The sequence below is a fragment of the Stomoxys calcitrans genome, chromosome 1, assembly GCF_963082655.1.
Source record: "Stomoxys calcitrans chromosome 1, idStoCalc2.1, whole genome shotgun sequence".
NCBI classification, from domain to species: Eukaryota; Metazoa; Arthropoda; class Insecta; order Diptera; family Muscidae; genus Stomoxys; species Stomoxys calcitrans.
Window position 1 is genome coordinate 208,717,406 of NC_081552.1, and position 13,165 is coordinate 208,730,570.

A 13,165-nucleotide genomic window follows, 5' to 3' on the forward strand; every position below is an offset into this window, starting at 1 on the left:
AGGCGGCCCCCCAAACAATTGGTCCCATATTTGGATATGAAATTCGTATTCTACTCGCAAATACCTTTTATTTAAGCCCCATATTCCCATGGTCAGTAAATAAGTCCTGTTTGGGGGGTGTTTTGGGAAAGGGGTGGACCGATTTAGGGGTATTTTGGGGCTTGGGGTGGGTAGTCCCCCAGCTCTTGGTCCGACAATTGAATATCAGATATCAGGGTCCGCCCCCCTTCAGTACCCTATTTTCACCACGGGGTCATTATGCACCATCTGTGAAAATTTCAATAAAATCGGTTCAGCCGTTTCTGAGTCTATAAGGAACAGACAAACATACAAACAAACACAAATTTATTTTTATATATTTTATTTTATTTTATTTTATTTTAATTATTTTTATTCCAATTTTTTTTTTTCGTGTATTTCATGTTAAAAATTTTTCGATTTGTTTAGTGGCCAATTTGTCCTTCCAATAGCATTAGTATTTTTGTATTTGTGAGTGCGTGTAGTGTAGTTGGTCTACCAAAACCCACTGTGAGGGGTATTATTACTTCGGTGGCCTTTCCTTGGCTAATCATAGGCCTACGATGGATCATATTTTGCTCTGCCATGGCTTTCATAGAAAATGTAGGTAAGCCGCTGTAATTTTGGTGCGTAACCCTAAACAGAAGGTTTGATAGAAGGTGTGCGTCGTGTGTTTCATCTTTCGCTCTCTTTCTCTTTGTTAAGGTTTTCCGGTTAATCGACTGGAGTTGGCTACATTCAACCTAATTTGAAATGTCTCCTTTGTTGCTCTTGATTTATTTCTACTGGCCTTTTCCTTGCACAAGTCTACGACCACATTATAGAGAATGGGAGGGTGAAAATATTTCTTGGTAACATTCTATTCCTTTGAGTTGTTCGAACGAAAGTGATTGTCCTTTTGAGTAGTTTATGTAAATGCTTCCACTGGGAGGACTATGCGGCATAAGGTGTTGAGGTAGGAATAAGGCTTTGCTGAGATTTTGGTTTATACGTCCTTGCTGTTTGGAAAGCAAGTCGAGTCTCCTTGGGGCTGTAATTTATTATGTGCAAATTAATTTTGTCACGAGTTTCATTATTAAATCGCAATTTATCATTAAATCAAATAGGCACAATCAATAATTAAATGTAAACTCTCCTCTGCCCTTCAAAGGTTAATTAATTGCCAATGCTTTTGGCAAAGCAAAACACGTGTACACAATTAAGTAATGGCAACATCGATGAATCCCAGTTCAATGGAATTGATGTGTAAACATTTCAAAAGCAAATAGCCAGGAGGCTGCACACTTGTGATGACTGCGTTGAAAGTCACTGCACAACAAAGGTTTGGCATATTTGCAATATTTGATGAGTTTTATATGGTTGATGAGTTTAATGATTGTTCGATATTTTCTAACACGTAAAGGCTAGTTTTTTTTGGAAAAAAATTTCAAGTCTCTCAAAGACAGCTACGACATTGTTATCCATTAGGCGGCTAGTTGTTAAGCGTCTGTTTCCTGTGCAGCGGCAGATCTAGAGCCCGGGGGTAGTCTTAGAATGCACTCTAAAGACCCAACAGCTGCGATGGTGGTATCAGGCCGTAGCATGAAGTCTGCTACTGAGACCTCGACTGCAGGCTCCACTAGCCAACGGATGATTGATCAGTAGGGACTTTTGACGAAGACACCTGGTTCGAGTCCAATGATTTGCCTAGACCATTGGGCTTCACTGGTAAGCCAATACGCTCTTTAAGAGCCTGGAATAATAAAAGGCGCATTGCTCTCAGGTGTATTGGTGTCAATGGTCTTAAAACTCTCACCGATAAGGGGAGAGGTTCCCTTAATTGGGCCCGAAAATTGGATGCACATGCTTCCCAAAGGCTACACATCTAGACTTTCCAAATTACAGCCAATTCAGATAAAACATGTAAAAAGGCATTAAGTTCGGCCCAGCCGAACTCGGATATATCCGTAAACCCCCTTTCGTCACAATCCGGTGAAAATTGGATAACTTATGCACCCAAATTCGGCACGAACATTTAGTGGTCTAATAAATACAAGTCACTGTTCAATTTTGTAGAACAAAATATTGGTCTTTTTGGTAACTATTGGGTTGCCCAAAAAGTAATTGCGGATTTTTTAAAAGAAAGTAAATGCATTTTTAATAAAACTTAGAATGAACTTTAATCAAATATACTTTTTTACACTTTTTTTCTAAAGCAAGCTAAAGGTAACAGCTGATAACTGACAGAAGAAAGAATGCAATTACAGAGTCACAAGCTGTGAAAAAATTTGTCAACGCCGACTATATGAAAAATCCGCAATTACTTTTTGGGCAACCCAATATATCCAAATATAAACCGATCTGAACCATATAGGACACGGATGTCGACGAGCCTAACATAAGTTACGGCGTCAAATTTCAACGAAATCGAATAATAAATGCGCTTTTTATGGGGGCCAAGGCTTTAAATCGAGAGATCGTTCTATATGGCACCTATAACCAAATCTGGACCGATATGGACCAAATTAAACAGCGATATAATGATCATCCTATTTTATTACTCCACTACTATATACGTAGTTATATCTTTATAGGGGCTGGTCTCGATCATATTTTATTGAGGTCCCGAAAACTCATATACAAGCAACATTTTCAGATAGAAAATCTGCTTTTTATGGGATAAAGACCCCAATTTGGAAGATCGGTCTACACAACAGCTATATCTATATAGTCTGATAGAACTCAAATTTGGATCGGATGTCGGGAGGCTTAAAACAACTCACTATTTCAAATGTCAACGACCCTTAACCGGCATATCGGTCTATATGGCAGCTATATTTAAATATAGTCCGATCTGAACCATATTTGGGTCAGATGTCGGAAAGCCTAAAACTACTCACTGTTTAAAATTTCAAAGTGAAACAAAATACAAAACGTGCATGAGCTATTTAAACCAGAGTTGCCAAAAAGATAATAGCTAAAAAATCACCCTTTAGTTCCACAATTTCAGAAATACTACGGATACCTTAACTAGGTAAGGTTGAAAAGAAGGTGCAGATATTAATGCGCCCCATGCCACTATGGACATACACCGGCTTGTTGTGCGCTCTCAATACAAAGGAAAGTAACCTCAAACAAGTAAAAGCGTGCTAAGTTCGGCCGGGCCGAATCCTATATACCCTCCACCATGGATCGCATTTGTCGAGTTCTTTTCCCGTCATCTCTTCTTAAGCAAAAAAAGGATATAAGAAAAGATTTGCGCTGCTATTAGAGCGATATCAAGATATGGTCCGGTTTGGACCACATATGAATTATATGTTGGAGACCTGTGCAAAATGTCAGCCAATTTGAATAAGAATTGCGCCCTTTGGGGGCTCGAGAAGTAAAATAGAGAGATTGATTTATATGGGAGCTGTATCGGGCTATAGACCGATTCAGACCACAATAAGCACGTATGTTGATGGTCATGAGAGGATCCGTTACACAAAGTTTCGGACAAATCGGATAATAATTGCGACCTCTAGAGGCTCAAGAAGTCAACATCCCAGATAGGTTTATATGGCAGCTATATCAGGTTATGAACCGATTTGAACCTTATTTGACACAGTTGTTGAAAGTAAAAATAAAATACGTCATGCAAAATTTCAGCCAAATCGGATAGGAATTGCGCCATCTAGAAGCTCAAGAAATCTAGTCCCCAGATCTGTTTATATGACAGCTATATCAGGTTATGAACCGATTTGAAACATACTTGGCACAGTTGTTGGATATCATAACAAAATACTTCATGCAAAAATTCATTCAAATCGGATAAGAATTGCGTCCTCTAGAGGCTCAAGAAGTCAAGACCCAAGATCGGTTTATATGACAGCTATATCAGGTTATGAACCGATTTGAACCATACTTGGCACAGTTGTTGGATATCAGAACAAAATACTTCATGCAAAAATTCATTCAAATCGGATAAGAATTGCGTCCTCTAGAGGCTCAAGAAGTCAAGACCCAAGATCGGTTTATATGACAGCTATATCAGGTTATGGACCGATTTGAACCATACTTGTCACAGTTGTTAGATATCATAACAAAACACGCCTTGCAAAATTTCATTCCAATCAGATAAGAATTGCGCACTCTAGAGGCTCAAGAAGTCAAGACCCAAGATCGGTTTATATGGCAGCTATATCAGGTTATGGACCGATTTAGATCATACTTGGCACAGTTGTTGGATATCATAACAAAACACGTCGTGCAAAAATTCATTCAAATCGGATAAGAATTACGCTCGGTAGAGGCTCAAGAAGTCAAGACCCAAGATCGGTTTATATGACAGCTATATCAAAACATGGACCGATATGGCCCATTTACAATACCAACCGACCTACACTAATAAGAAGTATTTGTGCAAAATTTCAAGCGGCTAGCTTTACTTCTTCGGAAGTTAGCGTGCTTTCGACTGACAGACGGACGGATCAAGAATATAAAGGGTGATTTTTTTGAGGTTAGGATTTTCATGCATTAGTATTTGACAGATCACGTGGGATTTCAGACATGGTGTCAAAGAGAAAGATGCTCAGTATGCTATGACATTTCATCATGAATAGACTTACTAACGAGCAACGCTTGCAAATCATTGAATTTTATTACCAAAATCAGTGTTCGGTTCGAAATGTGTTCATTCACCGTAACGTTGCGTCCAACAGCATCTTTGAAAAAATACGGTCCAATGATTCCACCAGCGTACAAACCACACCAAACAGTGCATTTTTCGGGATGCATGGGCAGTTCTTGAACGGCTTCTGGTTGCTCTTCACTCCAAATGCGGCAATTTTGCTTATTTACGTAGCCATTCAACCAGAAATGAGCCTCATCGCTGAACAAAATTTGTCAAAATTTGAACACATTTCGAACCGAACACTGATTTTGGTAATAAAATTCAATGATTTGCAAGCGTTGCTCGTTAGTAAGTCTATTCATGATGAAATGTCAAAGCATACTGAGCATCTTTCTCTTTGACACCATGTCTGAAATCCCACGTGATCTGTCAAATACTAATGCATGAAAATCCTAACCTCATAAAAATCACCCTTTATATACTTTATGGGGTCTCAGACGAATATTTCGAATGACGAAATTAGTATACCCCCCATCCTATGGTAGAGGGTATAAAAAGAAAATCTAAGTACGGAATTCTGTGCTACTTACAAAATCCTTAATTGTTTTGCATGCCACTCTCCTAAGTTGGTTCATGTCTGGTGTAGTGTCCCCATCTAAGTGCCGGTATCTGTTAGACGCGAAAGCAGGGCAATGACAAAGGAAATGCTCCAACTCATCATCATCATCTTCCCCGCATGCCCTACACATGCTATCACTTGCCGCACAGATTTTACATAAATGAGCGCGTAGTCCTATGTGTCCCGTCATGAAACAAATAGCTATACTGACCTCCTTCTTAATTCCTTTCAGTAATAGCATTGTCTTTTCACGATCTGGATCCCCCCATAGGTTTTCGCCGTCCTACCGACCGCTTCGCTGTTCCACAGAGTTGCATGCACATTCGTCGCCCACGCACTTAACTCGGACTGCGTCGACCCGAAAGGCTTCGGGTTATCCAAGTTAATTGACGGCAGACCTCTGGCCTTCACCGCCAAATCGTCTACCCTTTCATTTCCCCTTACTCCGTTATGGCCCGGCACCCTTTTGCCATTCTGCAAGAAGGCGTTAATCTCCTTCTTACACTGCAAGACTGTTCGTGAACTTATCGTCTTGGTTGTTATAGCCCTTATGCCAATTTAGCAAATTGCGAATTTTGCCCATGAACATTCCACTAAAGAACAGGGCCAAACTTCTCGCATATGAATGAGTGCAGTCCGATTCTCAAGCTCAATGATAAGGGGCCTCCTTTTTATAGCCGAGTCCGAACGGCGCGCCGCAGTTCGACACCTCTTTAGGGAGAAGCTCTTACATGCCTTCTTTGCATATTATAGTACCTCAAAAATGTAGCTGACAATTTTTTCTAAATGGTCTCGCCAGGATTCGAACCCAGGCGGCATAGGCGGAGATGCTAAGCTCCACACCACCCGTCGCGTTACATGATCGCCCGGATCTCCGCTTGCAGGACCGTATTATGGTCAGGCAGTCTAAAACAGATCTCAGTCCCTGGGTTCTCAATGTAAACTCCCAGGCCCTCTCTGTCCACTGGCTCTGATGAATCCGTGTAACATGATCTTCCAAATGGCAATACTAAGGTTCCGTCAATCCAACCCTGTGCCACTGGCAGCAGTACCTCGCACTCGACCTAAAGTTTCATCTCAGGTAACCGATCGGAAACCTCTTCCCTTCCTTCCAGGTTTTCTATCGCCTCGATTATACCGCTATGGTATGAATTGATCCCATCCTCAATCCATTCTTCCATCGCCTTAAGTCTCATAACTGCAATGGCTGCCTCACACTTAGTCTATATGTCAATGGGTCGGATATCTAGAATAGACTCCATTAGCCTAGTGGGCGTGGTCTTCATCGCTTCGCCTATGGCAAGACAACACGTTCTCTGAACCTGTTGAATGCTCCTAATGTTGCACTTTTTCTCCATAGCAGTCCAATAAGTATTGGTCTAATCACGCTTGTATAGAGCCAGTGGACTATCCTGGGATTCAGGCCCCATTTCCTGCCTACTTCTTCAGTCTTCAGTGAGCCTTCTCAGTGCGCTCCTTAATGTGACACTTCCAATTCAGTTTCCTGTCCAAGATCACACCCAAGTATTTAACCTTGTCAAATATCGAAATCGCCTTATTGAGGAAACGTGGTGCGTTAAATTGGCCCAACTTTGTCTTCCTCGTGAACAGGCAAATTTCAGTCTTCTCTGCGTTAACATTGAGACCTCTGGGTCTAGCCCAGTCATATGCCATATGTAAGACCCTTTTGGCCTTTCTGCATGGCTGGTTCGGATCCTTACCCCTTAAAAGTATTATAACATCGTCTGCATAGCAAACGGGCTCAAATCCCTCCCTAGTCAGCATCCGTTATAGGTCATTTATGGTGGCCACCCACCTGCGACACTTTCTCCCCAATGTTTATGTCATGGGACTGCCAATTTATCCACCTGTTCCTTAGCATATGGTTTAGACTGGATAAAGGGGTGGGTCCACACGGTACTGGTCTAAGGATTGGATCAGTGTGTCGTATTGTGCTCTTTCGATGTAAATGGTGTCCACAATACGTTCCATGGTTTTGTGTAGATAGGACGTAAGTCTTATAGGTCTGTAGGCCTTTGGTGTCGCATAACTTGCCTTGCTGGGCTTGAGTATAAATACCACCCTTGCCTTCTGCCAGGCTTTCGGAGTTCACGCAAGTGCCAGGCACGCTGTGAAAATGGTGGCCAGTTGGGGCGCCAGATGGTCTGCCTTTTTCTGCAGTAACGCCGGAAATATTCCATCAGTTCCGTGTGACTAAAATTTTCAAAAAAAATTGTTATAAGTCCAATAACTCATAAACCGTTAGAGATATACTAGACATTTTGTGGGGTTATAAGAGCTCTATCTTTAAAAAAAAAGAATCAAGCCGATCGGCTTGAGGTAACTTTTAAGCCCCATAGATCAGCCTACTAGGCTTTCACTTGTTTTTTGCTGTCCTATTCTATCCTGATTGGCCTTCATATATTATTTTTAATTCCTTTTTTTTTTGGGTAAGATAGGGGGAGGTGCATTGCCCTCTGACACATCCTTTCATTTGAGTACAATATATTCTCGTTTACAGTTTAATGTTTTTATTGAAGGGAAAGGTTCGCTCGCCCCGACGCTAAGACCCAAAAGACAATTTATTTGAGTCCTTTATTGCCGTGGATTTACATGTCCTGTCAAACGATAGGACGTGACCCAGATACTTCAACCCTTATATCATTATTAGATTCGAATTCTACTGTCGTAGACCTTTGGGGGTTTGGGTAAGATAGGGGGAGGTGCATTGCCCTCTGACACATCCTTTCATTTGAGTACAATATATTCTCGGTCGTCCTACATGACTGTTTGGTGTTTTTATTGAAGGGAGAGGGTCGCTCATCCCGACGCTAAGACCCAAAAGACAATTTATTTGAGTCCTTTATTGTCGTGGATTTACATGTCCTGTCGAACGATAGGACGTGACTTCAATCCTTATATCATTATTAGATTCGAATTCTACTGTCATAGACCTTTGGGGGTTTAATTATGTCCTGCTAGGGGGTTTTGGGGGGTGGGGAGGCCCCTTAGACACCAGGAATAAATTTATCTATCAGCATTGTACTCTACTTCTAAATACTTTCATTTGATACCCATATTGCCCAAAGCCATAAAAGTGTCCTGTTGGTTGGTGTTTTTGGGGGTGGGGACCCCAACGACACTAAGGTTGACATTTTTATGCCAAGTTCGTACTCTACTCTTAAATACCTTTCATTTGATACCCATATTGTACCAATCGGTAAACATGCCCGTTCGGGTGGGTTTTGAGATGGGGCGTCCCCCCAGGTTATGTGACCCCAAAATTTTGTACCAATTTCGTGTTTTTGTGATACCATAAGGTGGCAAACAAAATTTCGCTTAAAACAACTGCACCCATTTCCGACATCTGGCGTTTTTGAGAATTGTGGTAAGGGGAAGGGTCCTCCCCCACACCATACCACACCAAAAACAAACAAATAATGAACAACTCTTTCACTTTTGAATAACAGATGCCAAAAAGTCTTTGTGGCAACATTTTCTCTAATCCTTTTAAATTTATGATTTCTTTTATTTAACACCAATTTTCCTTTTCAATGCACACACACACACACACACACACATACATAACAGGTTTCTTACTTCCACTCGACTTGATTCCTGAAAAGATTTCTCATTCACATACCAAGAAATGCTGTATGTGTTTATATTTGTTGTACATATTTTGTTCCAAATTAGTTCCATTTAAATGGTTTTCAAGCTCAACACTTAATTATAATTCAAAGTTCAACAAGCCCTCTCCATCACTCTGGTCTCCCCTTTCTCAGAAATATGGTTATTTGTCACTGCTTGGCCCCAAGGAGGTCTGATTCAACTGCATCTCCACAATCATAACATTCTGTTTTAGGCATTCGTCATGAACAAGGCGTTGGTGGCCAGCCAGTAGCCACAATCCTTTGTGGTGTTGAGGGTCACGGAATAGCAAGGAGTTCCTTCTACAAATCCTAGAACTTATGGTTGCGATTTTATTTGAAATCAAATATTCAAATGAGCAAATGTTCCATAAAACCCATTCATCGGTGGCTACCCACCGCAAGCCTTCTCCGAGAACTAGCTGTTCATTGTTAGCTGTTATGTTATGGATGGTGTCGTACGTTTTTTCCCACTTAAGGGGAGTTATTTAAACAATGAGAGTGCCCAACGAATGCTTGAAGTGGGCCGTTGGTGTTGTGATGGCAGCAGAGGTATTGAGTAAAGAAAATCAAAACTTAAATATCAACAGAGAAGGGCTGAATAGCGGCAGTAGAAAAGTTGCTGCACAAACGACAACCTTCTTTTTTCCCCTACCGCAAATAAATCCTCTTGAATTTCAGGAGGGCAGTCGCCATGTTCGTGTGTTTGTTGAATCAACAATAACAAAAGCAACATGTTTTTTTTTTTCTCTTTTGGCATAGAAGAGTTACCCACACAATCGCATGTATCCCTAGTTAAGGCTTAAAATGCCATTTTGTCCTCTCTTTGAGTTGTTAGAAGTGTGAACCCTCATTCGTACAGAGCTTAATAGTGGGGGCCGAGTTAAATTAATGTACACTAATGTTCAAAACGTCGGAGGCCACCTTGGCGAAGAGGTTGACAAGTCCGCCTATGACGCCGAATGCTTGGGTTCGCATCCTGGTGAGAATATCAGAAAGGACATTTTTTAGCTGTGAGTTTCTCTTCCTAATGCAGGGGGCATACTATGACACAAAGAGGTGAAACACTGCGGTACGCTATTCAGACTCGACTATAAAAAAGAGGGCCTTGTCATCGGACAGCACCCAATGATATGCGAGAAGATTACCCCTGTTCCTTGATGGAATATTTATGGGCAAATTTGCAAGTATAGAAGATATTGAGGACTATGTCAACAGGATTACGACTACAATAGTGGGGTCTTTCGAAGACAGTTGTCCTCTTTGGAGAATGGAAATCAGCCCTTTCTTGAATGACCGGGAGGATTTGTGACATTGGGAGAGAGGTCCGCAGACTTGATAACACAACAAGTCGTCAAAATGCTTCAGTTTATTAGGCTAGGTTGAAAAGAGGGTGCAGATATTAAGCTGCCCCATGCCACTATAGAGGTTGATAGTGGGAGCGAGTTAATTTAACATAAACTTTAGTTCAAAACGTCGGAGGCCACCGCTGTGTAGAGATTCGCATGTCGACCTTTAACACCGAACGCTTAGGTTCGCATCCTGGCGAGAATATCCGAAACTCATAGTACGCCCCCCGCATGCATAGAAGCCATGTTAAAACTTCTCCCCAAAGTGGTGATACACTGCGGTACGCCGTTCGGACTCGACTGTAAAAAGGAGGCCTGTTGTTTAAACTTGAATCGAGCACTCATTGATATGTGAGAAGTTTGCCCCTGCTGCTTAATGGAATATTGATGAGCAAATTTGCAAGCATAGAAAATATTGAGGACTATGTCAACAGGATTACGACAACAATAGTGGGGTCTTTCGAAGACAGGTGTCCTCTTTGGAGAATGAAAGTCAGCCCTTCCTTGGATGACCGGGAGGATTTGTGACATTAGGAAAGAGGTCTGCAGACTTCATAACAGAGCACTTCGTAAAAATGCTTCAGTTTATTACGCTAGGTTGAAAAGAGGGTGCAGACATACACCTAAGCCTGTAATCGGCTTGTGGTGCGCTCTAAAAACTAAAAAGTAACCTCGAAAAAGAAAATCGAAGTTAGGAATTCCGTGCTACTTACAAAATCCTTAATTGTTTTCCATGCCACGCCCCTAAGTTGGTTCATGTTTGGTATTGTGTCTCCACCTATGTTAGGTTAGGTTGAAAAATGGGTGCAGATATAAATCCGCCCCATGCCACTATGGACATACACCTAAGCCAGTAATCGGCTTGTTGCGCTCTCTAATAATAAAATCTAAGTACTGAATTCCGTGCAAAATACAAATTTGCAAATTTTGCCCATGAACATTCCACTAAGGAACAGGGGCAAACTTCTCACATATCAATGAGTGCAGTCCGATTCAAGTTGAAGCTCAATGATAAGGGGCCACTGTGGCAATCCGAACGGCGTGCCACAGTGCGACACCTCTTTGGAGCGGAGTTTTACATGGCATCGTGAAAGCAGATGAGGCAGTGCTTGGAGTATTTGAGAGAAAGATTCTTCGTAAAATATATGGACCAGTTTGCGTTAACAGAGAATATAGGCGACGTATGAACCACGAGCTGTATGAGCTATATGACGACGATAGCATAGTTACACGCATCAAAATACAACGGCTGCGTTGGCTAGGTCATGTTGCCAGAATGGATGAAGAAGCTCCAGCAAAGAAGCCTTTTGAAGGCAAACACGGTGGTACACGCAAACCGGGAAGACCAAAAGCCCGATGGAAAGATCAAGTTGTGGGAGACACCTCGAAACTTGGTGCCAGAGATTTTAGAATGAGCGCAGAAGATCGAGGCGCTTGGTACGCTATTCTACGTTCGGCTAGTGGAAGAAATATTCTGTCATAGCCAATTAAAGATAGAAGAAGTACCTCACAAATGTTGCCAGCATTAGGAGGGGAAAACCACCGCTGAAATTTTTTTTTAATGGTCTTGCCAGGATTCGAACCCAGGCGTTCAGCTTCATAGGCTAACCTCTGCGCTACGGTGGCCTTCACTGAAATTCGTGCTTCTTACAAAATCCTTAATTGTTTTGCATGCCACTCTCCTAAGTTGGTTCATGTCTGGTATTGTGTCTTCACCTAAGTGCTGGTATCTGTTAGACGCCAAAGCCGGGCAATGACAAAGGAAATGCTCCAACTCATCATCATCATCTTCTCCGCATGCCCTACACATACTATCACTTGCCGCACCGATTTTACACAAGTGAGCTCGTAGTCCTATGTGTCCCGTTATGATACCAATAACTATACTGACCTCCTTCTTGCTTCCTTCCAATAATAGTCTCGTCTTTTCACGATCTGGATCCCCCCCTAGGTTTTCGCCGTCCTACCGACCGTTTCGCTGTTCCACAGAGCTACATGCGCGTTCATCGCCTACGCCCTTAACTCGGACTGCGTCGACCCAAAAGGCAGTCCTCTGGCCTTCACCGCCTAATTGTCTGCCCTCTTATTCCCCCTTACTCCGTTATGGCCCGGCACCCATATGATGCGAATTTTGCCATTCTCAGAGAAGGCGTTAATCTCCCTCTAACACTGCAAGACTGTTCGTGACCTTACCGTCCTGGTTGCTATGGCTCTTGTGGCCTGTTTGCTGTCGGTAAAGATGTTCACAATCGACGTCCTCGCGTTAGCACCACACCACCTCACGCATTCCGTGATCGTCCGGATCTCCGCCTGCAGGACTGTATTATGGTCAGACAGTCTAAATCAGAGTTCAGTCCCTGGGTTCTCAATGTAGATCCCCAGGCTCACTCTGTGCTCTAGCTTTGATCAATACGTGTAATACGATCTTCCAGATGGCAATACTAGGGATCCGTCAATCTAAGAGTGTGCCGCTGGCAGCAGTGCCTCGCACTCGTCCTCAAGGTTCATCTCAGGTATCCGATCAGTTTATTGCAATGTGTATAACACACGGCTCAAGTAATGCAATAGGATTGTAAGAGCGGCAAATCGTGCCTCTTGGAAGCTTTTCTGCCAACAGGTCGATAGTTTTAAGGAACACTCGACCGCTAGGGTTAAAAAGTTTATCTCAAAACCCCATGTCCAAACTAAAGCGAAAGTAGATGACATGGAAGTGAGAGCAGAGAAAACGGAGGACATGTTGAGGCTTTTAATGAAAAAGCATTTTCCACTAGATACAACGGGACTCATGGAGACACCGGAATCATGGTATAATGAGCTTGATTGAAAGGAAGCCTTGAGGAGCTCGCAACCATTTAAGTAACCAGGACATGATGAAATATTTCCAGCGTTACTACAGAAGAAGGCCGACTATCTGGCGCCTCATCTGGCCAATATTTTC